At 46.6% G+C, this 27,438-nt stretch overlaps 1 long non-coding RNA gene across 1 annotated transcript; it reads right to left on the bottom strand.

Annotated features, from left to right (window-relative positions):
• Positions 1 to 2,490: 2,490 nt before the first annotated feature.
• On the bottom strand, positions 2,491 to 18,740 carry LOC137534020 (uncharacterized). Its single transcript, XR_011024276.1, has 4 exons — positions 18,629 to 18,740; positions 6,941 to 6,976; positions 6,844 to 6,871; positions 2,491 to 2,652 (listed from the first exon to the last, which is right to left on the bottom strand). It is a non-coding gene; the product is annotated as an uncharacterized lncRNA (long non-coding RNA).
• Between the last annotated feature and the right edge of the window lie 8,698 nt (positions 18,741 to 27,438).

The raw sequence follows: 27,438 nt of genomic DNA, 5'->3' as shown, positions 1-27,438 counted from the left end.
ATGAGGACTAAATCTGCAGAGGAGGAGGAGTTCGGGGACACGTAATTGTGAACATCTTTCTGCAGGAAGCAGGGCCCCTTACTCTGCTGCACTATTGCAGGACGACTAACGTTTATCAATGTATATAGCTTGGAAGGGACACAGAATTATATTTGAAAGCATTTTCTTGTACAAAAAAGGTTCTGTACATAAATTAATTCACAAATCTTTGGTACCACATTCTTATTTTTCAGTAATTGTAACTCTATCAAAGGAAGCCTGCTTGCCCAGAAATGATTAGGAGAGTAGCTATTGCCTCTGACAATATTATTGATGGTAAGTTTTCATTGGTGTGGCTGTGTTCTATTGTCGCCGCAGTATTGTCTTGTCGTCTCTCAGCATGGATTTAATTCCACGTATAATAAATTGCAATGGCTGCAAATTAAAAAGCTATTACCTGTGGTGCCAGTTGACTCTGTGACCCAGACAGTTTCTGTCATGTCAGCAATTGTAAATGACAGATGGAGCACTGTAATTCCCAGCAGTACAATGGGAGAGAGTTCCAGGGCTTTTAACCTGGAGACAGTCTTTCTGAATGGGGCTGGTGAAATTGTTAATATCAGGGCACATTGGAAGCATTGTCAACAGGTGTTAAATGGGACAGTGGTTTGTGTGTCATTACCTGCTTCACAGCACTGTGATTGCGTGGCTTATATAAAATAGGTCATTTTATGAAACTGATCATGTTTTGAATAGAAATGTACTCAGAAATCAGACTTGTACGAAATATGTATTATGAGAAATGACAATGCGGAGCCATAGTAACTGCACACGGAATAACATTCAGACAATAGTGACAGATATAATATTCTAATGTGTATATTGTAGTAAAACATTTAAAAAAAAAAGTTTATTGAAAAAATAGTTGCATGAAGCAAAATGTTTTAGAAACGTCACAGGAAATGGCTGTTTGAAGTGATTTTAAGTTCCACTCACTCACCTTAGTAAATTGCCACCAAGGCATGGGGCAGTAATTTATTTATACATTTTCCATACAGTTTTAGAGAGCATCAAAGAATTTAAAACACTAACTGTCCTTCTGTCTGTAGCACATTTTAGGAGGTATTTTACAGCAGCCATTAGACTCTGGCTGGGATTCAAACCTTGGACTCTAGTGCTGCAAGGCAATAGTGCTAACCACTTAGCCATTATGCCGCCCAATAATTACATCAATGTGTTCTCGGGTTCATATTATTCCAAACTGAGAGCTTTTACTAAATAACTTAACTACACATTATGGACCTTATTTATCAAGACAGGTGTATAGAGAACATGGGCAAAAGCACAAATCTAATAATCTGTTTTCAGCTGTTGAATGAAACAATTATTTTGATTTGTTTCTCAGTGAACCTTACTACTTCAATTTGGCAAGGGTCACCCTCCCAAATCGTGGGCGTTTTACCGCAATGTGAAATCCCATGCAAAAACGCAATGTATGCTTTCCTACGGGGTTTCTGCGTGTTTAGGAGAGATCTGAGATTCTGTATAGCATTTAAAACAGATAAAACCTGCATTATTTTTACGCACAATGCATGCAATTCCAAATTGAAAATCTCTGGCTACTGTAGAAAAAAAAAACCACATGTGTTAAAACACAGTCACATGTACATATTGGCCAACATTCACAAAGGGCTGATCGGTAAAAAAAAAAATCTGCTCGGTAAAATACAGCATTCGGTATTTTAGACTTTTTTTTTCCCAATTCACATAGATTTGCACAGGTGTGGTAGATGTTTGGTAATTTACTGAAAAAAATGGGCTTTAATTTAATTTGTCTCTGTGTTGTTACATGCTGTTCCATGCAGTGGCAGCAATACAATAGTAATAGGCATCCCCGACATCCTTTTAGAATGTACATGTTTGTTATACTGCCTCTGTTCCCTCTGAATCCGTCTTTCTAAACATTTTATTTTATTGCTACAGCTTACATGAACTCCAAGGATCATTGAACACACCATGCTTAGGTGATTTTCCCACTTGTTCCTCCACATCTTCAAACAGGAACCTAAAGGGTTAAACATCTGAGGGGCTGTAGGGGGAAACCTCTTTTGTTCCTGCTCTCTCTCCTCTGCTGCTTAGGGGACAGAAAAGCTTGACCCTCCCAAGAAAGCTTTGCATCCTATCAGCAAGGAGACAGGGGCTTGCAGGAGACAGGGGCTGTTATTATTTGCTGTCTGCTCATGCCAGTCATGGGATATCCACTCTGAAGCATTGCAAAGGCTGGTTTCAACATACAAGAGCTGTTGGTAATAAGAGAGCCTGTTACTGGGCTTTACCGCATGCTCAGATCTTTGTGAATTGACATTTATTGAGGTGTTTACTGCACAAATTGGTACTTCAGCTTGCCATGTGGTAACAGCATTAGAGAATTGACATTTCACTAAACTAGACATGTAACCCGATTAATCCCTGTGTTCAGCCCTGGCTGAGATGAATCCACCAGACACTGACTAAGATGTGAATATCAAAGATTTATTTGTGGCCTTAACAATGGTCAACTGGTAACTTCATGAACCAGTAACACTTTTAACACAAATTTACATTTCCCTTGCACATCATAGGTCAAAAATACATAAAATCTTCTCCTCTTCTCAGCCGGTGCACCGGTAAAGGCTGCGGGATAAAAGGTTAGGTTACTACAATACTTTCTTACATAAAATGTAGCTACACAGGTCTTATTCTCTTACAATCATCAACCACTTTTCAATACAACACTTTCGATCACAGTACCATATGCTGAGGCATATGGGCTTGTATAGGGACAGGTCTACTGAGCAACTTCAGTTCCTATTTAGTCTCAGTCCCTTGCTGCCAAGTCCAAGCTATGTTGCTCAGCAAAACCTTAGGGTATTAGTGGGTCTCCTCCGTATGGCACTGAAGAAACTTGCGCAGTTCTTTGGTTGGTAAATGGCTCCAAAACAATGTCCACATTTACTCAGTAATTCTCAGACTTTAACTCTCTCTACTGTATTTCTCAAATTACTATATCTCTTAGACACCACTTTCTTTTATATGGATCCCCAAAATAATAAACAAAAATAAAGAAAGAAAGAAAGAAAAAATCAACTGATCAAAAAGGGGTTAGAGAAAAAAAAAATATCAAAATTGACCAATGCACCCAGCTATACCATTAATCATTTATGCCTCCAGGACGTAGTACCTACGTCCAGGAGGCCACGTGTGCGTGCACGCGCACTCCCGGCCGCGGATTCGGTAGCCCAGGAATCAATGTATCGGGCTATGGTGCCCGATCACTGATTCCTCTCCCCCGCTAAAAAAGCGACAGCTTCTCTCGGAAGCTACGCTTTTTCTGAAGCTCTGTCCCTCTAAACGTACATTGTACGCTTAGAGTGACATCATGTAAACAAACTCAAGATTGCCATCTTGTGGCCAAAAAGTAAAACTACAAGTAACAGTAAAAAAAACATTACAATACACAAATATTTCCCCAAATAAAACCCTATTTATATCCCACCCTCCCAAAAATGTCCACATAAAATGTTAAATAAAAAAAAAAAAAAAACATTACTATAAAAAAAAACACATAAATATTTACCTAAGGGTCTAAACTTTTTAAATATCTATGTAAAGATGAAATATTTCTCTCTATTTTTTTTTTATAAGCTTGTAAATAGTGATGGATGCAAAACGGAAAAAATGCTCTTTTATTTCCAAATAAAATATTGTCGCGATACATTGTGATAGGGACATAATTTAAACGGTGAAATAACCGTGACATATGGGCAAATACAATACGTGGGTTTTAATTATGGAGGCATGTTTTATTTTAAAACTATAATGGCCGAAAACTGACAAATAATGAATTTTTTCATTTTTTTTCTTATTCTTACTGTTAAAATGCATTTACAGTAAGGTAGCTCTTAGCAAAATGTACCCCCCCCCAAAGAAAGCCTAATTGGTGGCGGAAAAAACAAGATATAGATCAGTTCATTGTGATAAGTAGTGATAAAGTTATAGGCTAATGAATGGGAGGCGAACATTGCTCAGATGCATAAAGTGAAAACGACTGAAGGCTGAACTGGTTAATATCTAACTTCTTTTACTGTTGAACTTTATACTGAATAAGCTCTAATCTTTGTATTTGCAAAACTTATATCTCCAACTTTGTTGACTCTTTATCTCTGTCAGATGTTGCTTTACTTTCCTACTGTAATTCTCTCAGTGTCACTGGATACAGAGCAACTCCATCACCACTCTTCTCCTTTACTGCTGACAGGTTAACAAATCCGGTTATGTTTTACCGACAAGTTCTCTTTATCTTAAATCCTTTGGCTCTCCCTTTCTTTGTTTCAGGCCTGGTATTCAATTAACACCAATAACACTTTTGATTCACTATTCATCTCAGGCTTTAGTAAGTTACCTGAAGAACTAACAAACTGATAACTGAAGAACTGATGTACTGAAGTACTGATGTAGGCTGACAGTCAAATGTCTCTGGGTCAGAATCACTGCTTGCAGCTGAGCTATATATCACTGAGGAGGCTATTCACTTTATGGTGACAAAGTTAATTCACACTTATATACTTGCCACAGTCTCTGTTTATTTGGCAACACAGTGCTCTATGGCAGAAATAAACTGTTTATCATCACAATGCCACTGCTTCTTTAAGGCTTTATCAGACAGGCAGATTTAGGTCACACCACCTTAATCAGAGGATACCAATCAGTATGCTGGGGTTAACTGTCACTATTCTCAGACAACCTCCACTGATTCTGGCCCCCACTGATCACAACATGTGGCTTGATGCTGGCTCAATGCCTATACTCATCTGCTGAAAGTGTGTCCCTCTCCTCTTATGTGCTCCCGCTCCGGCCTGCTGTCACTTTAAGTGGTCTCCGGTCGCTGCTGGACTCTGCCACTGTTGCCCTCTTTCTCTCACTTGGGTGGTCTGGTTGCTGCCGCCGGGCCCCCGCTTGCCTCATGGGGTAGCTGCTACGGCTGCTCCGCTGGCCTCTGCCTCCCTCAATCACTGGCTCTGACTGACCGAATGGTGCTCTTTGAGGAGAACCAGTTCCCTCAGCCTGTGTCTCGCATGCTCTGCCCTACTGTGCCTGCGCTGTGCCTCGCTCTGCTTGCACGGGGCTTCTGGAAGGTTCCTCGCTCTGGTCTTTGTCCCTGGGCCCGTTAGGCCTATCTATATGCACCATTTTGATTCCACAATGCTAATTCTAAAGCGAAGTTTAGTGTAATATGCTAAGTTTACCTTACACATGTCAATTACACTCCTACATTACAATACCCTTTTTAAATGGTTACAACTATTTCTGCATTACCGGATACAGTAAAGCTTTGTGAATGCTGCCCATTGTGTGGAAAAAGGCTTGTGATGAATTGTCTACATTTCAAGCAGAGAGTACATATAGCATAATCCAGTACCAGTAGCTTCAGCCTACTGAAAGGTAATGTACTTACAGGATCCTAATGGATAGGGCACATATCAAGCATACTCTGAGCATCTCATCTCTACCCGAGCACTGCACATGAGGGGAGGGCAGCTTCCCGCTATCTCACCAAGGGTCCACAAGCGGGACAGCATGGCCATTGCACCTCCGCGTGCGTGAGAGGTGGCTCGCTGGCTGTCCAAAGTGCCCCTGCTTCTCTCCCTCCCTCTGCAGAAGTGTTAACAGCAGCAGAATAAGGCTATCTAAAGGGGGCACATCTGGTTATTTGAACAGGGTGAAGGGGGGCACATCTGGATAACTAAAGGGGCTCACATTTGACTATTTAAAGGGGGGGGGGCATCTGGCTATCTGAATGGGGTGAAGGGGCACATATGGTTATCTAAATAACTTTTGACTCCACCTATAATTGTAGCAGGTAGAAAGAGGGGGGATCTATTTATTTTTATTCTTATATTATTACCTGGTCAGCAGCTTTAAATAGAGGCGCTGCTGACACAGGTTTGTTAAGTAAGGGCATTTTGCCCTTAGTTGTAATGGGCGCTGTTGTGTGGGTCGGCAGGGCTGATGGCTGAGGGAAGGTTGCTAAGCAACCAGACACGCAAGCAGGGGAGCCGTTAGGAAAGATATAACGGCTCTCTGAGGGGTTGAGTTGGCAGTTGGAGCGGACAGGGGAATGGGAAGGATGCAGCAGGCACAGCTGAGGAGGAGCAGGCCAGACACTCTGACAGCTGACATTTTGGGAGAAAATTACTGCGCCATGATGATTCTTCAATCCTCCATAAGATAAGCCAGTCATCAGTCAATCAAAGCTGACAGGAAGGGAGGAAGCGGAGAGAGATTTTGGCAGATGCAAAAGAGCCAGGCAGGTGTATAACCAGTAGCTGATGATACAGAGGTGCTGAGAAGATGTTTACAAATCTGACACGTATGAAATATGATTAATATGGTGATAAATCAGTGACAAGAAAGATGCTTGAACATTTTGACTACAGTGAATTGGCTATGGTGATGTCCCCCACTGCTGAAGTATAGTGCTGGTGAGGCTGAGAATTGAGACTGACAATCCCTAATTTGTATGATTATCATCTTTATTGTTATTTTCATAAGTTTTCCTGAATTGTTGCGGAAATGGGAAGAAAGTTTTTTTTTTTTTTATGAAAGTCCAAAAACTGCCTATCACCTATGTACTATGTATGGGACTATGAAATAGTGATTTTGAGAAGAAAGTGTATCTGCTTAATGAAATAATCCAGTGCCCTGTCCGCTAAAGGCCTGTTATTTACCCTCATAGCCAACTGACTTTTAAAATATAAAGTGCAAAGAGCATTTTTTTTTTTTTTAGTGTGGTACAGTGCAAAGTTATATTTATTAAATACTTACCTTTGGGAAGAGTCGTCCAGCTGGGTTCCTGTAAAAGAAAGGAGAAATGATTAATATGTCAATTTACCAGTAATATTGAAAGATTTCGAATAAGTACCTGTTAATAGACTGTTTTTCTAGCAATAGGCTGATCCTGCAAAAGAACAGAAGAGATTACATACAGGAGCGACAGAATTTGAGATTTACAAAGAAACTTTTACCAGCTCAACCATCACCTGTAGATTCCCTCTGTCCACCTGCACCCTCGCCCACTGCTAACTGCCTTCCCCCCGATCCACAAGACCACACTCCCACTCTAATATCTTTCACCACACTCACTGAACAGTGTCTTTCCTCACTAATCTCCAAAGCACATCTCACTTCCTGTGGCCTGGACCCCATTCCCTCCCATATAATCCCCCACCTTTCCTCCTCCCTTAATCCTGCTCTAACAACTCTATTCAATCTTTCTATCTCCACTGGCACTTTTCCTTCCTTAGGGCTGGTTCAGACGGACGTTTGGAGGCGTTGCGTTTGCTGGCGTCGCGTTCAGCAGCGTTCGTGTGCGTTTGGATGCGGTCACGTTTTTTCTTCCCCTAGGGGGACATTAGCCGTCGCGGTTAACCTCCCCTGGAAGCTACATGTAGCTTCCAGGGGCTCTTTGAACGCCAGAGAAAATCGGGACCCAAACGCCGCGTTTGTGTAAACGCGCTTGAAAGCTTGGTACAAACGCTCCCATTCACTTGAATGGGAGCGTTTAACACCAAGCCCTGAACGCTGGCTGTAAACGCTCTGCAAACGTCCGTCTGAACCAGCCCTTATTCAAACAAGCTATCATCACACCACTTATCAAAAACCCTCTCTTGATCCAACTTCTCTATCCAATTACCGCCCTGTCTCGCTCCTCCCCTTTGCTTCTAAACTGCTGGAACGTCACATCCATTCAGAACTGTCTGCCGTTCTCTCTACCAACTCCTTACTTGACCCCTTTCAATCTGGATTCCGCACACACCATTCCACCGAAACTGTCCTCACGAAAGTTGCTAATGACCTACTGGTAGCTGTCACGGACGATTGCGGGGACGCAGGCGCGTCCTGGAACCGCCCGTGAAGAAAAGAACGATCGCACTCGATCCCTGCATCGATTGCGCTTCAAAACGATACAATCTGGGTTGAGTGTGTAGGGACAGCTGAAGTCCTTTTCTTAGCAAAGAGAGCACCATTCCAAAGGCTGGATGGCTCTTTTGATATGCTAATGAGCCTGAGCCTAATCTGCCCCAGAGAGTCCCTGGCTTCAAGCTGTGCTGATGGCCCATCCATCAGGTATAAGGTGACAAGCACCATGGCAGGAGCAATCTAGTTGGGCTAAAAGCCAGACCCACTGGCTCATTCCCAGCAGGGGAGGCGACACCTCGCTGGCTGCTCCAAACTTCAAAGAGCCTTTGCCTGGGAATAACCTGAGTCTCATAGCAAATCCATAACTTCCCAGATCTGTCATATTTCTGGGGTTCCTGAGATGGCAGCTTCACCAAACGTGGGGGAAGTGTAGCATGAGCCCCGGTGCTGGTTCTGAGGAAGTTTCAGAACCTTCGGAGGTAAGGACTGCCAGCTAGGCAGTTTCAAAGTGCCCTGATGATACCACAGGGGTCCCACCCCTCATGTCTGGTATCAGGGCGCTGGGTAAATCGAGACAGACCTGAAAATGTTAATAAATCTGCCCTGACCTGTACGGTTCTGTGAGATGGAGCCCATATATGGGTAGATATGATTTCTGGTCCTCAGGATAAGGGGAGGGCTCATCTCATCCTCCAAGGGGGTGTGTGGCTCCCCGCCCTCACTCCCTCCTACTGACTCAGGGGCATAAGAATGGCAGAGGACCCAAACTCAGTGTCCTCCACACTGAACCATCTAGCACTCATCAGATGCCAGCTTGAGGATATGCTGGCATCCACCTGGTCTGAACTCTGAACTCTGGACTTTGAAACCAAGAACTTTATGATTCTTCCCACAATAAGGACATCTTTCCAGGAACTAAGTATTTTTCTCCCTTCTTTTATTTTTCATACTGGCTATTACTGTTTTAATAATTGTTGATTTCCATAATTGTCTGTATATATTAATTATTTATATTGCGTGAATAAACGACTTTCCCCAAGTCATTCACTGTTTCGCTACCCTGCTTATCAGCACACACAGAAATGATCCCGGGTCTCTGAAGATACGCTACTGTTTGTTTGTTGTTGGCTAGACAGAATAACGTGTGTTTAACCGTTTTATTCGCAGGATTAGTCAGTCAGTTAGTGGGCTCCACGGTCCCATGATAACCGCGGTGTTGGCAGTTTACTCTGAACCAGTAGGTGAAGTTGTAATCACCCGTGTCTCACAGGCTCCCTTCTGAGTTGTCTGCGGCTAATTCTTAGCGGTTCCTGCGCATTGACTGCGACCAGAGTTCGCACGATCTGTGCGCTGGCACCGTTTAGAAGGCTAAGTGCGGTCAGCCACGAGGGCTCCTGTGACAGTGTTAGGCAGCGGTTGGGACCTGTGTTGTGCTGAAAGTATCTGCGATAGCGCTAGCGCTATCGAGAAACGAACTAATTCGTTGGTGTAGCTGGAAGGCAATATATTTTTTATATATACAGAGAGACTGTGTAGCCAGTACCCCTCCCCAAAAGTTTTATTTTATTTGGCGTGGAAATGTCCGGGAACTACAAGAAAATGTGCCTGGCGGACCTGCAAAATCTTTGCCAAGAGAGAGGCATTGATGTCGGCCGCAAGAAACAAGGGGACCTGGTAACGGAATTGTTTCAATGGGATACCCAGCAACTGCGGGAGCCGGGAGTGTCCGCTGAGGTGGATACCAGCCCATCTGACAATCAAGGGGAACCAGAGGCTGAAGATCTTAGGCGTACAGAGGTTGAGCATCCTGCGGGCCCTGTTGCAACAGTTACGCCAGAGACTGTCAGTATGGACCCCAATCCCAGAGTTTCTGACATTACTCGCCCGGAACTGGCCAGTACTGGACTGTCCATGGGTGCTGACCCGGTAATGCAGCAGGCATTACAAAAGCTGATGGAGACTGACCTGGAAAAGTACATGCAGTACATGGAAGCACGAGAGGAACGGGAACGCCAATCTGCAGAACGCAAGGCTGCTGCTGCTGCTGCAGAACGCCACGCGGAGAGGGATGCCGCAGAGGCGCGGGAGAGACGACAGCATGAGCTCAACATGGCAAAGGTTCAACAGGCCAGCCGGAGTTCACCGCCCAGCCTCCCTGCTGAAGGAGCTGCAGCACCCGTAAGTGCAAAATTTAAATTTGCTAATATCGAGAAAGACACAGACATTGACTTGTTTTTGCGATCTTTCGAAAAAGCATGCCGTCAGTATCGTCTGTCCCAAGACCAGTGGGCCAGACATCTGACACCTTTGCTGCGCTACAAAGCGCTTGATGCCTTCGCAGAATTGCCTGCGGAGAAGGATAATGATTATGCTGCTATAAAAGACACTATCATTACTAAGTACCAGCTGACGCCAGAAGCCTATCGGAAAAAGTTTAGGGCCTGGCAGAAAAAGTCTTCTGATTCGTACCGAGATGTGGCCAGCAGCTTGCTCACCACACTCCGCCAGTGGACGCTAGGCCTCACCAAAGGGTCTTATGGCGTCCTGGAGGACTTGATAGTCCTCGAACAATTTCTGAACATTTGCCCTGCTGATGTACGACAGTTTGTGTTAGAACGCAGGCCGGCTTCAGCCACTGTCGCTGCAGACCTTGCTGAGACTTTTGCAACTACCCGGGTGGCTGATACCCGCAGAACTGTCCCATCCAGCTGGAGAGGAGGTCAGCCCAATACCTCGGCAGACCCTCCTGCCCCTGTGAGCCGTCCGCCACAGAGGCCACCCAGCGCAGCTGCTGCACCCAGGCCCGCAGCGCCTGGAGAGGTCACCTGTCACTACTGCCGCCAGCCCGGACACATGAAATTCGACTGTCCGGAGCGGAGACAGACACCACCAGCACCTGGATCATCTGCATCACCTGCACCTCACCCACAGCAGAGGCAACCCGCCAGCGAACCACAGCCTGGATCATCGGATTTTGTCCTGTTTGCACGCGGACAGGAAATCCGCGACCGAACCGACCAGCAGCAACTTGTTAGAGTGAACGGCAAAGTTGTCACCGGATTTCGAGACACCGGAGCAGACATCACGTTAGTTCACTCACATCTTGTGCCAAAGGAGAGCATCAGCTCCAGCCGATCCCTTGCCCTTACTGGAGTAGAGGGCACCCTTTTCCACATAGCCCACGCCAGAGTGAAGCTGGATTGGGGAGTGGGAGGGGTCCACGAAAGGGTTGTTGGGGTTATGAAGGATCTCCCAGTCCCTGTGTTGCTAGGGACTGATTTGGGCAAGCTTGTGTCCTACTATGAACCTGCCACGACCGCCTTGTCGCTCACGGAAGGAGACGGACTCTCCACCCACCACCAGGTACTTTATACACTTGGGGGAGCACCAGGGGGAGGTGGGTTGAATGTGCCCAGTTCAAGGGTACCAGGTTCAATAGTGCCTGCTTCAAAGGCACCTGAGTTTGATGTACAGACTGTCTGTTGTGATGATGCTGTAACTGTACCTGAGTTTACTGTACAACCTGTCTGTAATGAAAAAATGTCTATACCTGTCAATATCATTACTGCATGCAATGATGATTTGAGTAATGTCCGTCTGTGCCATTCTGACAGTGTACCTGTGCTAGCAGTACCGCGCAGCTGCACTGCTCAGAACCCGAGCTCAGAACAGGTGGAGGGGGTTCCGGCCTACTCCCCCTCCTCTGACCGCAGGGATGAGACCTTTCAGCCGCTGGCCTCGTGTGACATGAGCCAGTTGGCTGAAACTGACAGCGCCATATTCTCAGCCGCACTACAAAGTGACCCGAGCCTGGAGGTGCTCAGGCAGCAAGCCGCTGAGCCCCTCGCAGACGGGGCCGCTTTCAAGGTGTACTGGGAAGGTGGGAGACTGTACAGTGAGTCTGTACAGCCCCCTACAGGTAGATCCCACGCGGATACCAAGTGGCTTGTGGTCCCGAGTGCGTTCAGGGGACATGTGCTGAAATCCGCACATGGTAATCCTCTGACAGGGCACTCGGGTGTCCGCAAGACACTCGCCGGTATTCGGAAACAGTTTTATTGGCCCCGGATGAACAGGGATGTAGCCAACTACTGCAGGGCATGTGCCGTCTGTCAGGAGCTGGGAAGGTCCAGGGATTCCCGCGGGGTTCCCTTAGGTCCACAGCCACTCCGCAGGGGAACCCTGCGTGGGCTGGCTGTTGACCTAACCAACCCACTGCCCGTTGTCAGCAGTCCCGGCAGACACCACGTCCGACTGCAGTGGCGCAAACGCCCTGTCCAGAACGGTCCATGTTGGGTCAACCCTGAGGGTAGCAGACCGCGACCGGTCCAGGGGAACCGAGCCACAGGCTCCAATAGGTTTTCCCGCCGTACCGGCAACTCGAGGCCCGTCAGCCAGGTTAGCGGCGCCGCCACACATCTTGCGGATGAGTGGCTAAGCCACGGACAAGGGGGAGGGCTGTCACGGACGATTGCGGGGACGCAGGCGCGTCCTGGAACCGCCCGTGAAGAAAAGAACGATCGCACTCGATCCCTGCATCGATTGCGCTTCAAAACGATACAATCTGGGTTGAGTGTGTAGGGACAGCTGAAGTCCTTTTCTTAGCAAAGAGAGCACCATTCCAAAGGCTGGATGGCTCTTTTGATATGCTAATGAGCCTGAGCCTAATCTGCCCCAGAGAGTCCCTGGCTTCAAGCTGTGCTGATGGCCCATCCATCAGGTATAAGGTGACAAGCACCATGGCAGGAGCAATCTAGTTGGGCTAAAAGCCAGACCCACTGGCTCATTCCCAGCAGGGGAGGCGACACCTCGCTGGCTGCTCCAAACTTCAAAGAGCCTTTGCCTGGGAATAACCTGAGTCTCATAGCAAATCCATAACTTCCCAGATCTGTCATATTTCTGGGGTTCCTGAGATGGCAGCTTCACCAAACGTGGGGGAAGTGTAGCATGAGCCCCGGTGCTGGTTCTGAGGAAGTTTCAGAACCTTCGGAGGTAAGGACTGCCAGCTAGGCAGTTTCAAAGTGCCCTGATGATACCACAGGGGTCCCACCCCTCATGTCTGGTATCAGGGCGCTGGGTAAATCGAGACAGACCTGAAAATGTTAATAAATCTGCCCTGACCTGTACGGTTCTGTGAGATGGAGCCCATATATGGGTAGATATGATTTCTGGTCCTCAGGATAAGGGGAGGGCTCATCTCATCCTCCAAGGGGGTGTGTGGCTCCCCGCCCTCACTCCCTCCTACTGACTCAGGGGCATAAGAATGGCAGAGGACCCAAACTCAGTGTCCTCCACACTGAACCATCTTGCACTCATCAGATGCCAGCTTGAGGATATGCTGGCATCCACCTGGTCTGAACTCTGAACTCTGGACTTTGAAACCAAGAACTTTATGATTCTTCCCACAATAAGGACATCTTTCCAGGAACTAAGTATTTTTCTCCCTTCTTTTATTTTTCATACTGGCTATTACTGTTTTAATAATTGTTGATTTCCATAATTGTCTGTATATATTAATTATTTATATTGCGTGAATAAACGACTTTCCCCAAGTCATTCACTGTTTCGCTACCCTGCTTATCAGCACACACAGAAATGATCCCGGGTCTCTGAAGATACGCTACTGTTTGTTTGTTGTTGGCTAGACAGAATAACGTGTGTTTAACCGTTTTATTCGCAGGATTAGTCAGTCAGTTAGTGGGCTCCACGGTCCCATGATAACCGCGGTGTTGGCAGTTTACTCTGAACCAGTAGGTGAAGTTGTAATCACCCGTGTCTCACAGGCTCCCTTCTGAGTTGTCTGCGGCTAATTCTTAGCGGTTCCTGCGCATTGACTGCGACCAGAGTTCGCACGATCTGTGCGCCGCTGGCACCGTTTAGAAGGCTAAGTGCGGTCAGCCACGAGGGCTCCTGTGACAGTAGCTAAATCCAAAGGCCAGTTCTCCATTCTAATACTCCTTGACCTTTCCTCTGCCTTTGACACGGTTGATCATGCTCGGCTTCTGCAGACGCTGTCATCTTTAGGAATCAAGGGACAAGCACATTCCTGGATCTCCTCTTATCTCTCTGGATGCTCTTACTCTGTCTCCTTCTCTAACTCCAATTCCTCCCCACGCCCACTGTCTGTTGGTGTTCCTCAAGGTTCTGTTCTTGGGCCACTTCTTTTCTGAGTCTACACTTGTGGCCTGGGACAACTAATTAACTCTTTTGGCTTCCAGTATCACCTCTATGCAGATGACACCCAAATCTATCTCTCAGCTCCTGATGTGTCATCACTACTATCTAGAGTCCCCGACTGTCTACGTGCCGTTTCTGCATTTATGTCCACCCGCTTCCTCAAACTCAACATGAGTAAAACGGAAATTGTGATTTTTCCACCAACACTATCTACACCCCCACCAATTGCAAACATAACAGTAGACAACACCCCAATAACCTCAACCACTAAGGCCCGCTGCTTGGGGGTTATACTTGACTCAGAGCTCTCCTTTAAACCTCACATTGCCTCATTGACCACCACCTGCTATTTCCAGCTCAAAAATATATTCCGTATCCGTCCGTTCCTCACACAAGAGGCCACCAAAATGCTTGTACATGCCTTAATCATCTCCCGCCTAGACTACTGCAACACCCTGCTCTGTGGTCTACCACAAAACAGGCTAGCACCTCTCCAATCCCTTCTAAATTCAGCGGCCCGCCTCATTCACCTCTCCACACGCTCTTCCGATGCAGTCCCACTGTGCCGTTCTCTCCACTGGTTAGCCATTACCCAGAGGATCCAGTTCAAACTCCTGACTCTAACGTACAAAGCCCTCCATGAGTTGTGCCCTCCATACATCTCATCACTAATCTCAAGATATTGTCCCTCCTGCAACCTTCGCTTCTCCCAAGAAATTCTCCTGGCCTCTAAGCTGATCACCTCCTCTCATGCTCGCATCCAAGACTTTACACGAGCATCATCCCTTATCTGGAACTCTCTTCCACAGCCTGTACGTCATGCTCCAAACCTGGACATCTTCAAACGCACTCTTAAAACACACCTTTTCAGACAAGCCTATAACATTCTATAGCCCTTATTTACTTATCTGACACAATGTAATCAGAGGCAAAAGGTCACTGCCTCCTCGATCCTCCACCCCCTTACCTAGTGTGGCCCCCACTACCCATTAGATTGTAAGCTCGCAAGGGCAGGGTCCTCCTCCTAATGTTTACTGGTTTTGTCACAATATTTGTGCTGCTTGGAACTCTTTTGTACATTTTGTTAGTATATCTATGTTCCTATGTGTCTTATTGTGCTTTGTAAAGCACTGCGCAATATGTTGGCGCTATATAAATAAATAATAATAATAAACTGTTTTTATTTTTATTTTTCTGTTTCTTTTTGCAAGCATATTGAGTAGTTTTGCTCATAAGAATGTGACGGAGTCATTTTTTTTCTTTATTTAATTCTAGTAACCTTATTAATTTAATAAGAATTTTAGTAATTCACTAACCAATTTTTTTTTTATTATTTATCATTAACTTATTAACCAACCACTTTATTAACCTTTAACCATCTAATTGATACATTTGTTATTCTGGTTTTTCCTAGGAAACGGTCTGATCTATTGAATAAGTAAAATAGCCAGAATAATTAATCAGACTGAGAGCAAAAAGCAAGAGTACTCTATTTACTATTGAGTTATGAAAGATTTTGCTGATCAGCAAACGTAGAGTGTAAATTTCTCTATATCTGCCAGTGGCGGACATACGCCCGTACAGGCCGTGCCGCCGCACGAGGGCCCCTGAAGTTCCGCTGCTTCAGGGGCCCATTAAGTATTGCTGGGGTTTTTTTTAATTTTATTTTTTTTTAACCTGGGGGGCCCCGACTCCTGTCCTCCCCCCTCACCTCGGGCCTCCCCCCCTCATGCGGCAGGAGAGCGGAAAAGACAGGAAGTCTCCGGGGCTGCAGCAGACGCTAGAGGCAGCTGCCGCATGGTCTCCCCTGTCTTCAACTCTGTATACTGCTCACTACTAAACCAGGAAGTAGCGAGCAGTATACAAAGTTGGAGACATATCGGAGACCAAGCGGCAGCTGCCTCTAGCGTCTGCTGCAGCCCCGGACACTTCCTGTATTTTCTGCTCTCCCGCCAGCCGCCGCGCATACCGGGAGGGGGCCCCCGAGGTGAGGGAGGGAGGGAGGATAGGAGTCGGGCCCCCCCACCCAGATAGCTAAAGGCTACCTTACCCACCCGGCTACCTTACCCACCCAGCTACCTACCCCGCTACCTAACCACCCACCCGGCTACCTACCCACCCGGCTACCTACCCCGCTACCTAACCACCCACCCGGCTACCTACCCACCCGGCTACCTACCTGGCTACCTAACCACCCACCCGGCTACCTACCCACCCGGATACCTACACACCCACCCGGCTACCTACCCGGCTACCTAACCACCCACCCGGCTACCTACCCACCCGGATACCTACACACCCACCCGGCTACCTACCCACCCGGCTACCTACCCGGCTACCTAACCGGCTACCTAACCACCCACCTGGCTACCCACCCGCATGGCTACCTACCCGGCTACCTAACCACCCACCCGGCTACCCACCCACCCGGCTACCTACCCGGCTACCTAACCACCCACCCGGCTACCCGCCCACCCGGCTACCTAACCACCCACCCAGCTACCTAACCACCCACCCGGCTACCCACCCACCCGGCTACCTACCCACCCTGCCGGCTACCTACCCACCCGGCTACCTACCCGGCTACCTAACCACCCACCCGGCTACCTACCCACCCGGCTACCTACCCGGCTACCTACCCACCCGGCTACCCACCCACCCACCCGGCTACCCAACCACCCACCCGGCTACCTAACCACCCACCCGGCTACCTACCCGGCTACCTAACCACCTACCCGGCTACCTACACACCCACCCGGCTACCTACACACCCACCCGGCTACCTACACGCCCACCAGGCTACCTACCTACCCACCCACCCACCCGGCTACCTACCCACCCGGCTACCTACCAACCCACCAGGCTACCTACCTAAAGACCCACCAGGCTACCTACCTACCCACCCACCCAGCTACCTACCCACCCACCAGGCTACCTACCCACCCGCCTACCCAGCCACCCACCAAGCTACCCACCCACCCACCCGGCTACCCAGCCACCCACCAGGCTACCTACCCACCCGGCTAAGGGCTACCTACCTACTCACCCGGCTGCCTACCTACCTACCCACCAGGCTACCTACCCACTCACCCACCAGGCTACCTATCCACCCAACCACCCATGGGAGCTGCGCGCCGGATGGAGGCTGGGACAGGAGGTCTGCTGCTGCAGGTGAGTAAATGGTTTTTTTTATTATTTATTTTAGCAGGTGTATGTTCTGGGCAGGTCTGCCACATGATTGCGTGTATGTTCTGGGCAGGTCTGCCACATGATTGCATGCATGTTCTGGGCAAATTTGCTACATGATTGCATGTGTTTTCTGGGCAAATCTGCCGACATGATTGCACGTATTTTCTGGGCAAATCTGCTGACATGATTGCACGTATTTTCTGGGCATATCTGCCGACATGATTGCACGTATTTTCTGGGCATATCTGCTGACATGATTGCACGTATTTTCTGGGCATATCTGCCGACATCATTGCACGTATTTTCTGGGCATATCTGCCGACATCATTGCACGTATTTTCTGGGCATATCTGCCGACATCATTGCACGTATTTTCTGGGCATATCTGCCGACATCATTGCACGTATTTTCTGGGCATATCTGCCGACATCATTGCACGTATTTTCTGGGCATATCTGCCGACATCATTGCACGTATTTTCTGGGCATATCTGCCGACATGATTGAATGTATTTTCTGGGCATATCTGCCGACATCATTGAACGTATTTTCTGGGCATATCTGCCGACATGATTGAATGTATTTTCTGGGCATATCTGCCGACATGATTGAATGTATTTTCTGGGCAAATCTGCTCACATTATGTGTATTTTCTTGAGAAAACCTGCACAATTATGTGAATTTTCTGGGGAAAGGGTCACCAAAACTTGGGCCCACTGTCTTTGCGTTGCACTTTTCAAGGGAACCTGAGGTGAGAATAATATTGAGGCTGCCATATTTCTCTCCTTTTAAGCAATACCAGTTGCCTGGTTGCCGTTCTGGTCCTCTGCCTCTTATTCTTTCAACCATAGACCCTGAACAAGCATGCAGCAGGTCAGGGGTTTCTGACAATATTGTCATAACTGAGAAGATTAAGCTGCATGCTTGTTGCTGGTGTAATTCAGTTTATTACTGCAGCCAAATAGATCAGCAGGGCCGCCAGGCAACTAGTATTGTTTAAAAGGAAATAAATATGGCAGCCTCCATATCACTCTCACCCCGGGATCACTTTAAATTACAGTTAGCTCCGCCCTTATCCGGTCATTGCCACGCCCATTTTTGCCGCGGAGGTTATAGCCACGCCCATTTTCTGCAGCTGCGCGCAGATCAGGGGGGCCCACAAGTGATATTTTGCACAGGGGCCCACTGCTGGCTGTGTCCGCCACTGATATCTGCCTTCTCAGTGAAGCATTAAACCGAAATTATTTTGGTACTCAGGGTTTTTGGGAACCCAAATAGGGTCTATTTCTCATTAGGGAGGGTGGAGACGCTCAGCAAATACTTACCGGGTGGAAAGGTTTTGTGTTATTGTTAACCAGTTGTTTTCCTTCTAGCTTCCGGAAGTGTCCTATAGGAAGAAGACCAGAAGATATTAAGAAGACTGTGATATTAGATTGTGTTGTGTGTAATTCTCATTGGTTATATGGAGCAGAATCTGTATTTTTATTTTTTTTTAATAAACTTTTTGAATTTTATAACCTGCATTGGTGTTTGTGGAATTTTTCCTTCAGTTGGTGGTTAAAACCGTTTACATGACCACGACCGCATTTTGATGCGTGTCCACACCCATTTTGTCCAGGGGGAAGAGGGAGCGCGCAAAAATGGTCTTTGTCCCTGGGCGCTGAAAACCCTATCTACACCTCTGAGCGGGAGTCAGAGAGACTGTAATGTGTGGCCTGCTACTTCCTAGTGATTGACGTCACTGTTTGCTGGCTCGGGCATGCAGAATCCTCTAACTTTATTATACACCTTTATACTTATCTGTATTGTTGGATGTGGATGGTTAAAAATAAAATAAAAGATTTTTGATACTGCTCTTTTTTGAGTTTTTAGGGCATCAGGCCTAAAGGAGCAGAAATTTAATAACACTGACCTTGCCTAGTATATTATTCCAAATGTAATACTTACATTGAAATGGGGCTTGGTTGCTTTCCTTCCTTTGAAGGGCATCCACAGCTATGATTGCTTGGTGTGAGAAGGTGATACCTTTATCCAGTCAGGGAGATTCTGCCCTGATGGCCTTTCTTGAAATGAGGTGTAATGTGGTTCAGGTGGAACCACCTCTAGGTCTCATGGCCTACGACAACTCTTGCTGCTCCAAAAGAACTCCATACTCCCTGGTGCAGGAGGGGAGTGACATGCGTGTGCTGCTCCAGTTTGGGATCCCAGAGTGTCAAATCCCTAGCTGCCACTACTTTTCAAGAACAGCAATCCCAGCTCTGCACGAGTTTGTAAAGGCAAATGTGGCCTGTTCGCATGACCATGCCATGGGCAAGTGGGTCCATGTCACCATGGACTACTGGAGCAGCCGATTTGGGACAGACCGCTACCTGTCCATTACCATACACTGGGTGACATTGGTGGAGGGGGGTGAGGGTGCAGCAGCAGCAGCAGCAAATGGCACAGCGGCAGGCCAGTTGGTGGTGCCACCCCGCGGGATCAGGGGGGATGCAGCAGGTTCCTCTGATCCCGTTCCCTCCACACCCATAAAGTAAGCCTGCCTCAGCAGCAGTGCAAAGCCCCGCCACTGCCAAGCGCTGCTGAAATTGTTCAGCCTTGGGAAGGATAAGCTGATGGCCACCCATGTCCTTGCCGCCCTCAGGGAGCAGGAGCAGAGGTGGCTGACCCCAGAGGCCTCAAAGTCAGTTTGCATGGTGTCCAATAATGGGGCCAACCTGCTGGCCACCCTGCACATGGGAGACCTTGCCCACATCCCCTGCTTAGCCCATGAAACCCTGAATGACCTACAGCAGCGTGAGGGCCTGTCATCACAACGCCTGATCATAGATGTCCCAACTTGCTGGAACTCAACCCTGGCAATGTTGGAGCAGCTGTGCCAGCATAGGACAGCTGTTACCAGGTACATCTCTGAGGCAAACATTTCTGGCTCCACCAACATGCAGCTGATCTCCTCAGCTGAGTGGGCACACATGCAGCAGGTGTGCCTGGTCTTGGCTCCCTTCCTGCAGGGAACCAAGATGGTGAGCTGGGAGCAGGCATCCGTCTGTAAGTGGGTGCCCCTAGTTTGCCTGCTGGACAGAGCTGGATCAGCAGCAGTCAGCAGCACAGTCTACCTCACAAGAGGAGGATGAGTTGGAGGTCCCTAACCTGGATGCTAAGGGGGAGCAGCAAAGCACTGCTGCCGTTGTGCGGGGACAGGGGCAGCAGAAGGATACGGCCCAGGAGGGCGAGGACAGGCATGTCATCTCGAAGTGGGGGGACGATGAAGATGTGTCTGCCATTGCCCACCTCTTCCCCATGGCAATGTCGCCATCCACCACTGAGCGCCATACAAGGGAGTTGCAGGGGGCCTTTGTGCGCAGACTGCAGGAAGCATTCCCCCAGCCTTCCTCCCCCCTGTTGTTGTTCTACCAACCCAGCAACAGGTGCCTGCAGCCACTAGCAGCAGCATCCGGCACCCCGACTGACTGACCCGCACGGTGTCTGACTACATGGGGTCCTTCGGCGGGCTTGAAACCAACAGCCCCGTGGACCCCATGGAGTACTGAGTCAAGAGACTGGAGATCTGGAGGGAGTTTGCCCAATACGCCCCGGAGGTCCTGTCCTGCCGCCTTCCAGTCTCGTCTCTGAGAGATGCTTCAGTGCGGTCGGTGGCATGGTCACCAAGAAGCGCTCTCGGCTGTCCACTGACTCTGTGGACAAACTCACCTTACTCAAAATAAACCAGGCTTGGGTGGAAGGTGAGTTCCTGGCCCTGCTGTCGGTGACAGGGGGACATGAAGTGGCTGGGAATTTTAATTATGTCCTGCCTTTCCAACTCAAGTTAGAACCTACTTCTAATTGGCCTGGTTCGTTTAATTCCTGCTGTGATACCACCCGTCTGGTGCCATAGCCTTCTGTGCTGCTGCTAAGTGCTAATGACACACCTTAGTCCTCCTGCTGCTGCCGCTGTTGTATTACCCTCCTGCAGTCTGTGTTCCCACCGCTAGGGTCCACGGATGTTGTAATGTTTGGGCGGCATTTCCATGCAGTGGTACCACCTGTCTGATGCCATGGCCTTCTGTGCTGCTGCTGAGTGCTGATGACACACCTTAGTCTTCCTGCTGCTGCTGCTGTTGTATTTCCCTCCTGCAGTCTGTGTTCCCATGGCAAGGGTCCATGGATGTTGTAATGTTATGCAGTGGTACCACCCGTCTGGTGCATGGCCTTCTGTGCTGCTGCTGAGTGCTGATGACACACCTTAGTCCTCCTGCTGCTGCTGCCACTGTTGTATTACCCTCCTGCAGTCTGTGTTCCCACCAGTGATGCTCAGATACCCCTCAATCAGGGATTCGACTGTTCGGCCGTGATTCCGGATTTGAAACGGACTCACTAAATTCAACCCAGATTTTTTCCATGAATGAGGCAATCACGGAAATTCAATTCAGCTAACAGCAAGGCCACCATACATGCTACAATCCCGGGTTATAAAGGTGATAAGGGGCTACAACTTAAACAAAAAAATTCCAAAAAGAACTTTTAGTTTTTGAGAAAATGGATTTTAAAGTTAAATCAACACTTTGAATGCAAATATTAATTGGTACTAAGTTGTTTTAAATAGAGAAATACACTTTAAGCAATCACGGAGGTGAAGGTGAGTCCCAATGGCACCTGGTGCTGATGGTACCACTGGAGGAGAATGAGTGGCCGATGCCACAAAAACACTCAGAGAGGTGTTTTTTTTTTTTTATGTTTTTTTTTCCTTGCAATAATAGCAATGACATGGCAGCAGAGTTGTCCGTGGCCGCTGGTGACAGGAACTCAGACTTTAGTAGTGAAATAGAACATCAGTGGCAGCAGGATGAGGACTAAAGCGGTCAGTACAGCGGCAGCACATAATGACCATGGCACCTCACTGGTGGTACCACTGCCTGATAATGCTGCCCAAAAAATACATGCATCTGTGGCTCCCATCCATGGGTGGATGTCACAGTAAGCGTGGGGCTGCTGCTGCTGGGAGTGCTGCTCACAGCGGAGGTCTGGGATAAAGTAATGATAGGCTGCTCCTCCATCATCATGTCCATCAATGCCTGTGAGTCTATCTCCTGAATGACCACACAGCAACCCAAGGTGCTTAATATGGGCGACACCGGTGTCGGCTGACTCGGCACAGGCTGTGCTACTGATGGACGCCTCTCTGCTGCACCCCCTACAGCTGAGCGCCCTCTCCCTGGCAGTGGACCAGTCCCAGAAGTGGCGGAGACAATGGCACGCCTTCTGCCACACCCACGACCCCTGCAAGACATGTTATATACTATGCACAACATTTCGAGGTGGAGAAAGTGTGCTGCTTTTTACAGTCAATACGTGTGTGTGGGCCTGGGGACAGATGGAATATAACAGAGGGCTTTTATTGATTTTTCAAAAAAGATTAAAAAAACTAAACAAAATACTGTATACAGTAAAATAAAACATGAAAATCAGTGGACAGCGCCGTGGTCTGCTTGCACTATGTGCACAGCAAACTAATCGGCTGCACGCTAGTAGCAAAGTACAAGGTCACTGACTAAACTTAGTGACTGAACAACTGTGGCAGTGACTTCAACTAACTGAAGTTGATCACTGGCTGGCTTAGCTAACAAACAAGTATACAGCAATAGAGCAGTAGAATCAGTGTGACGTTGAACCTGCCTGCCTGCACTAAGCACAGCAATCAGTACACTCTTTCAGTGACAACTACACTGACTACAACTAACTTAAGTAATTACTCACTGGCTAACTAGCTGAATACAAGTATCAGATACAGTATAAAGGCAATGTAAGGACTGAAAACTCTTGCTGATGTACAATATGGCCTGGAGATGATCCTCTCAGTGCCACAGAGTCTAGCAAGGACGGAACTCTGGAAATGGCCCCCACTTTAAATACAGGAGGGGAGGGCAGAGCCTGATTGCTAGGGCCTGGCTTGGGGCCTCTGATTGGCCCAGGGATGTCAATTCTGTCCATTTCCTCCCAATCACGACATAATCACGGATTTCCACCGCAATCACGGCTGTAACTGCATTTTTCGTGACCGATTTTCCGTGACTGATTTCCGTGATCCAGAATCGATCACAGATTCAGATGTCAAATAGTGAAAAAGTGCTTGTGAATCACGGCTATTCCATGATCACGGAAATTATCTGAGCACCACTGGTTCCCACTGACACACACTACTCCTGCTGCTGCGGAATTTCCCTCCTGCTGTCTGTGTTCCCACCGCCAGGGTCCATGGATGTTGTAACGTTTGGGTGGCATTTTCATGCTGTGGGACCACCCGTCTGGTGCCATGGCCTTCTGTGCTACTGCTGAGTGCTGATGATACACCTTAGTCCTCCTGCTGCTGCCGCTGTTGTATTTCCCTCCTGCAGTCTGTGTTCCCACCACCAGGGTCTGGCTGACTGGCCGAGACCCGCTCTTCTGCACATGTGTGGTTTGGCCGCCTGCGTACCAACCATCATGCTCCCATCGCTGAAAGCATTCTGAGATTGCGCAGAAGTACTGCACAGGTGCAGAACACTCCCAGATACAGGAGCGCAATGGAGGCATGTGCACAGCCAGTCCATGCATGCGTAAAAGTGCACAACTGGCCGTGACTAGCCAGATTACTGGGGGGATTACAAGATTACAACACAATGGAGGGACTGGAAAGGACGGTGAGGGACCTCATACACCTCGTGGGGTTGGAGGAGGCCCCATGTAGGTCTAAATACCCCCATATTATTCGTCTCAGGTACACTTTAACAGCTGCAATAGAATAAAGAGGAAAAAAATCATCCAAACTTTTGTTACTTTACAGTCCTTTTAAATTGTAAGTTGGCATACACAGACAGTCCTACTTGATTTTTTTCTAATTGCTGTACATTTTGTCGGACACTGCCTGTATTAGTTATTGTCACATTTCAGTTTACTCACGTTATTAAAAAGTCAATGAAAAGGTATATACAAGTAAAACTGTTTGCCAACATGGCCTAAAATAAAAGGCACAAGTGTATAAAATACATGTAAATCAAACATAGCATACGTTATAGTCACATTTATGTTGTATATCTCTGCATTACAAAATTCACGTTTGCACCTTACTTTGTTGGGTGTCAAGGAAGATTCTGGTGCTATGTATCAAATAATTTAATATTAATATAATATTATTAATAACTACATGGGTAATAGTAGCTGATATTGTGTTTATATTCTGCAGATGGTTTAATAAGTCATTATGTCCAAAAAAGTTTTTGCATTCATGAGTGCATGTACTTTATACTACCTATTATTGTACCACAATTTTTTTTAAGTTTGACTCTACCTCCAATTATTGTTGCGATGTTGTTGCTGCAGTGGCTGGTGAAGTCTTACATGTGGTCATATGGGTTGGCAGTGTACTGCCATCTGTTGGGAAAATATGTTATTGCAGCATGTCTATATCAAACTTGCCATACAAAGCGTATATTTGTTGGTCAAAGAACCTTTAGTAAGAAAAAACAAATACTGAAAATTAAAGCTGTATAGTATAGGGATATTTCTTTTCAGGAGCATGGAAAAGAAAATTTGATTTAAAAACGTAAACATAGCATACAAAAGCGGTTGCAGTGAGATATCCATTTTTTTTCCTACAAGGAGGTATAATTATTACTACTGTTAATATAGCGCAATGATCGCCTGTGGAGCTGCATAATTGGGTGCATAAAATACAGATACGGAATGTACACACTGTAGAGGTGGTAGACACTTGTATGGTGATTAACTCTCTCTCTCTGTATATACATATACACAGTATATGTCATCTGGAAAGTAGCAGCTATTTTCCTTTTTCAAGTAAGGAAACATTTATCCCATTGTAGTCACACTTTATTTTCTGATTATTTCCCCACATACTCACCTCCTTTATTTAACCCCTCTGCGGCTAGCATACAGTACATTCATGCATTTCTAACAACCAATTTGTCAGAACGATGTGAATGTAAGTCTGTTCCTTCTGATGAGCAGAGGCAGAGCACCTGTGACCATCATTATGGCAACACTTTATATAAACCTTTTATTCCCACTGTTTAACTTTGCACATTTTTAGTATCATTGCAATTATAGTAGAAAAAAAACTATGTATCGTAATGCAGATAAATACCTTTATTTCAAAATTAAATATCTTCACCATACATTGAGCCAGCAACAAAATGTAAGTTTTATAATAAATGGGATACATGGCCATATCTAATTAGTGTTTATTATCTATGGTAGCAAAAACTAAGAAATTGGGTATATTTTTAGTTTTTCTAATATTCCCTTTTAAAATGCATATGAAAAAAGGCACCCACAGAAAGTCTAATTTGCCCCCCAAAAGCTGTCATAAGTAGTAATAAAATTAAGGCTGATGAAAAGGGGTCATAGCTAAAAGGGGAAAAACAGGTCTAGGTGCAAAGTTAATTATTTATCATATATGTTTACAAGGTTTTCAATCCCTTTGTTGTAGCTGCATCACACTCTTCAGGTATGAACTGGAGAGATTGGGGTTGGGAGAGGGGTGGAGTTCATGTTAATGCTAATGAACAATGGTTACTGGCATTCTGCAGTCATGTGACAAGAGGTACAGGGAGAGAAGAGGTTAACCTGACAGATGCAAGTTAAATTGCAAATAATTTTTTTTTTGGTTTTTAAGAAAGTGGCAGTAGCACTTCTTGTATAATTATTACTATTGATTTAATTTAACTCTTTAAAGCGGACCCAAACCAAAACATTTTTTCATTCAAAATATTTAGTTGCACCACTCTGACACATACAAAGATAAATAAACTATGCGCATTTCAGTGCATGCTTTTCACCCTTCTCTTTTCATAACTAGGGTTATACAGGTGGCAGCCATTAGCAATTCCTCCTTTGCTGGACACCAGCTACTCCACCAGTTTGCCGGATTCTGTCCCGGCAATATGAAAGGAAAGGAGGGGTTCCTCCAATAAATGTAAAATATTTTATATTTGTCATCATGCAGCTGAAAAAAGGCTGCGATGTATTATTATAATTTAGAAAATAGATTTTATTTCTGAAATCTTGTATTTTTAATTTGGCTCCACTTTAATTCCACTGTTAGACAATGTGCCTTTGGGCATTTCTCCAAAATACAGTATAATTGGCCAGTTTTACAGTTGCTTGCCAGAAGTTCACACTATGTGCATTGCATAATGCCTATACAACGTCCACTCTGCACTAAAACATGCTTGTTATTTTTCATAGCATGAAGAATTGTTATGTAACGTGCGCATTATTGCACGTTATCCAGAAATGGACTGCAGAAAGTGTGTTAGGACAACAGATACCAAAGATGTGTTTCTTACCTTATGTATTTAATATAATGCTTTTTGTGGCACTTAATGGTAAACAATAAATACTATATACCTGATTTTATGACTAATGTATCTAGTACTATTTTTGTTGCCTGTATAATCAGGAAGTCTATTTTATTATTTGAAAAATACAAAAATTAATAAAATTACACATTTATTTTGTTATTTACATGAATATTCTGCACTGTAGGCTAGTGTTTCTCCTCCTCATCAGTTGGGTTGATGATAGTTAAGTAAATGTTGTTCACAGGATGTGATGCAAAAAATGCTACCTACTGTGTCTAGCCAAAGAGGAAGGGCAGCTTTGTCTGGGAAGGCAGGGAAAGCTGTGGGGTTGGGTTGTGCCACAAGAACTGAGAACAAGAAGCCAGCCAGACCTTAGACATTTTCATGCTGCTGTTGGTCGAGTTGGGTACTGTAACAAACACTGGAGAGGCAGCTGCGGTGCACAGCGCTACCACCGCGGCTGCCTCCAGCTCCCTGTCTAGCAGTGTATCCGGGTCTCAGGCGTCTAGCACGCCTAGGACGGAACTGTCAGTTGCACATAGCATTGCCTTGTCGCGTGCGCGTGCGCACAGACATGACCTTTATGCGGGGAGGAGGCGCGTCAGCAGACCGGCCGGTCGGCTGACGTCAGAGGAGATGCTCGCCGCTCCTCATTGGTTGATAGGAGGGGGCGTGCCAGAAGGGTCTCCTCTGCTTCATAAGCCTTGCTGTATCACTCACAACTTGTCTGCTGTTGCGAATACTTGGTGTTAGCGCTCAGACCCTTAGATAGTTCCGGT

The sequence above is a fragment of the Hyperolius riggenbachi genome, chromosome 10 (genome assembly GCF_040937935.1).
Source record: "Hyperolius riggenbachi isolate aHypRig1 chromosome 10, aHypRig1.pri, whole genome shotgun sequence".
Lineage (NCBI taxonomy): Eukaryota > Metazoa > Chordata > Amphibia > Anura > Hyperoliidae > Hyperolius > Hyperolius riggenbachi.
This window is presented reverse-complemented; position numbering and strand designations above follow the sequence as displayed.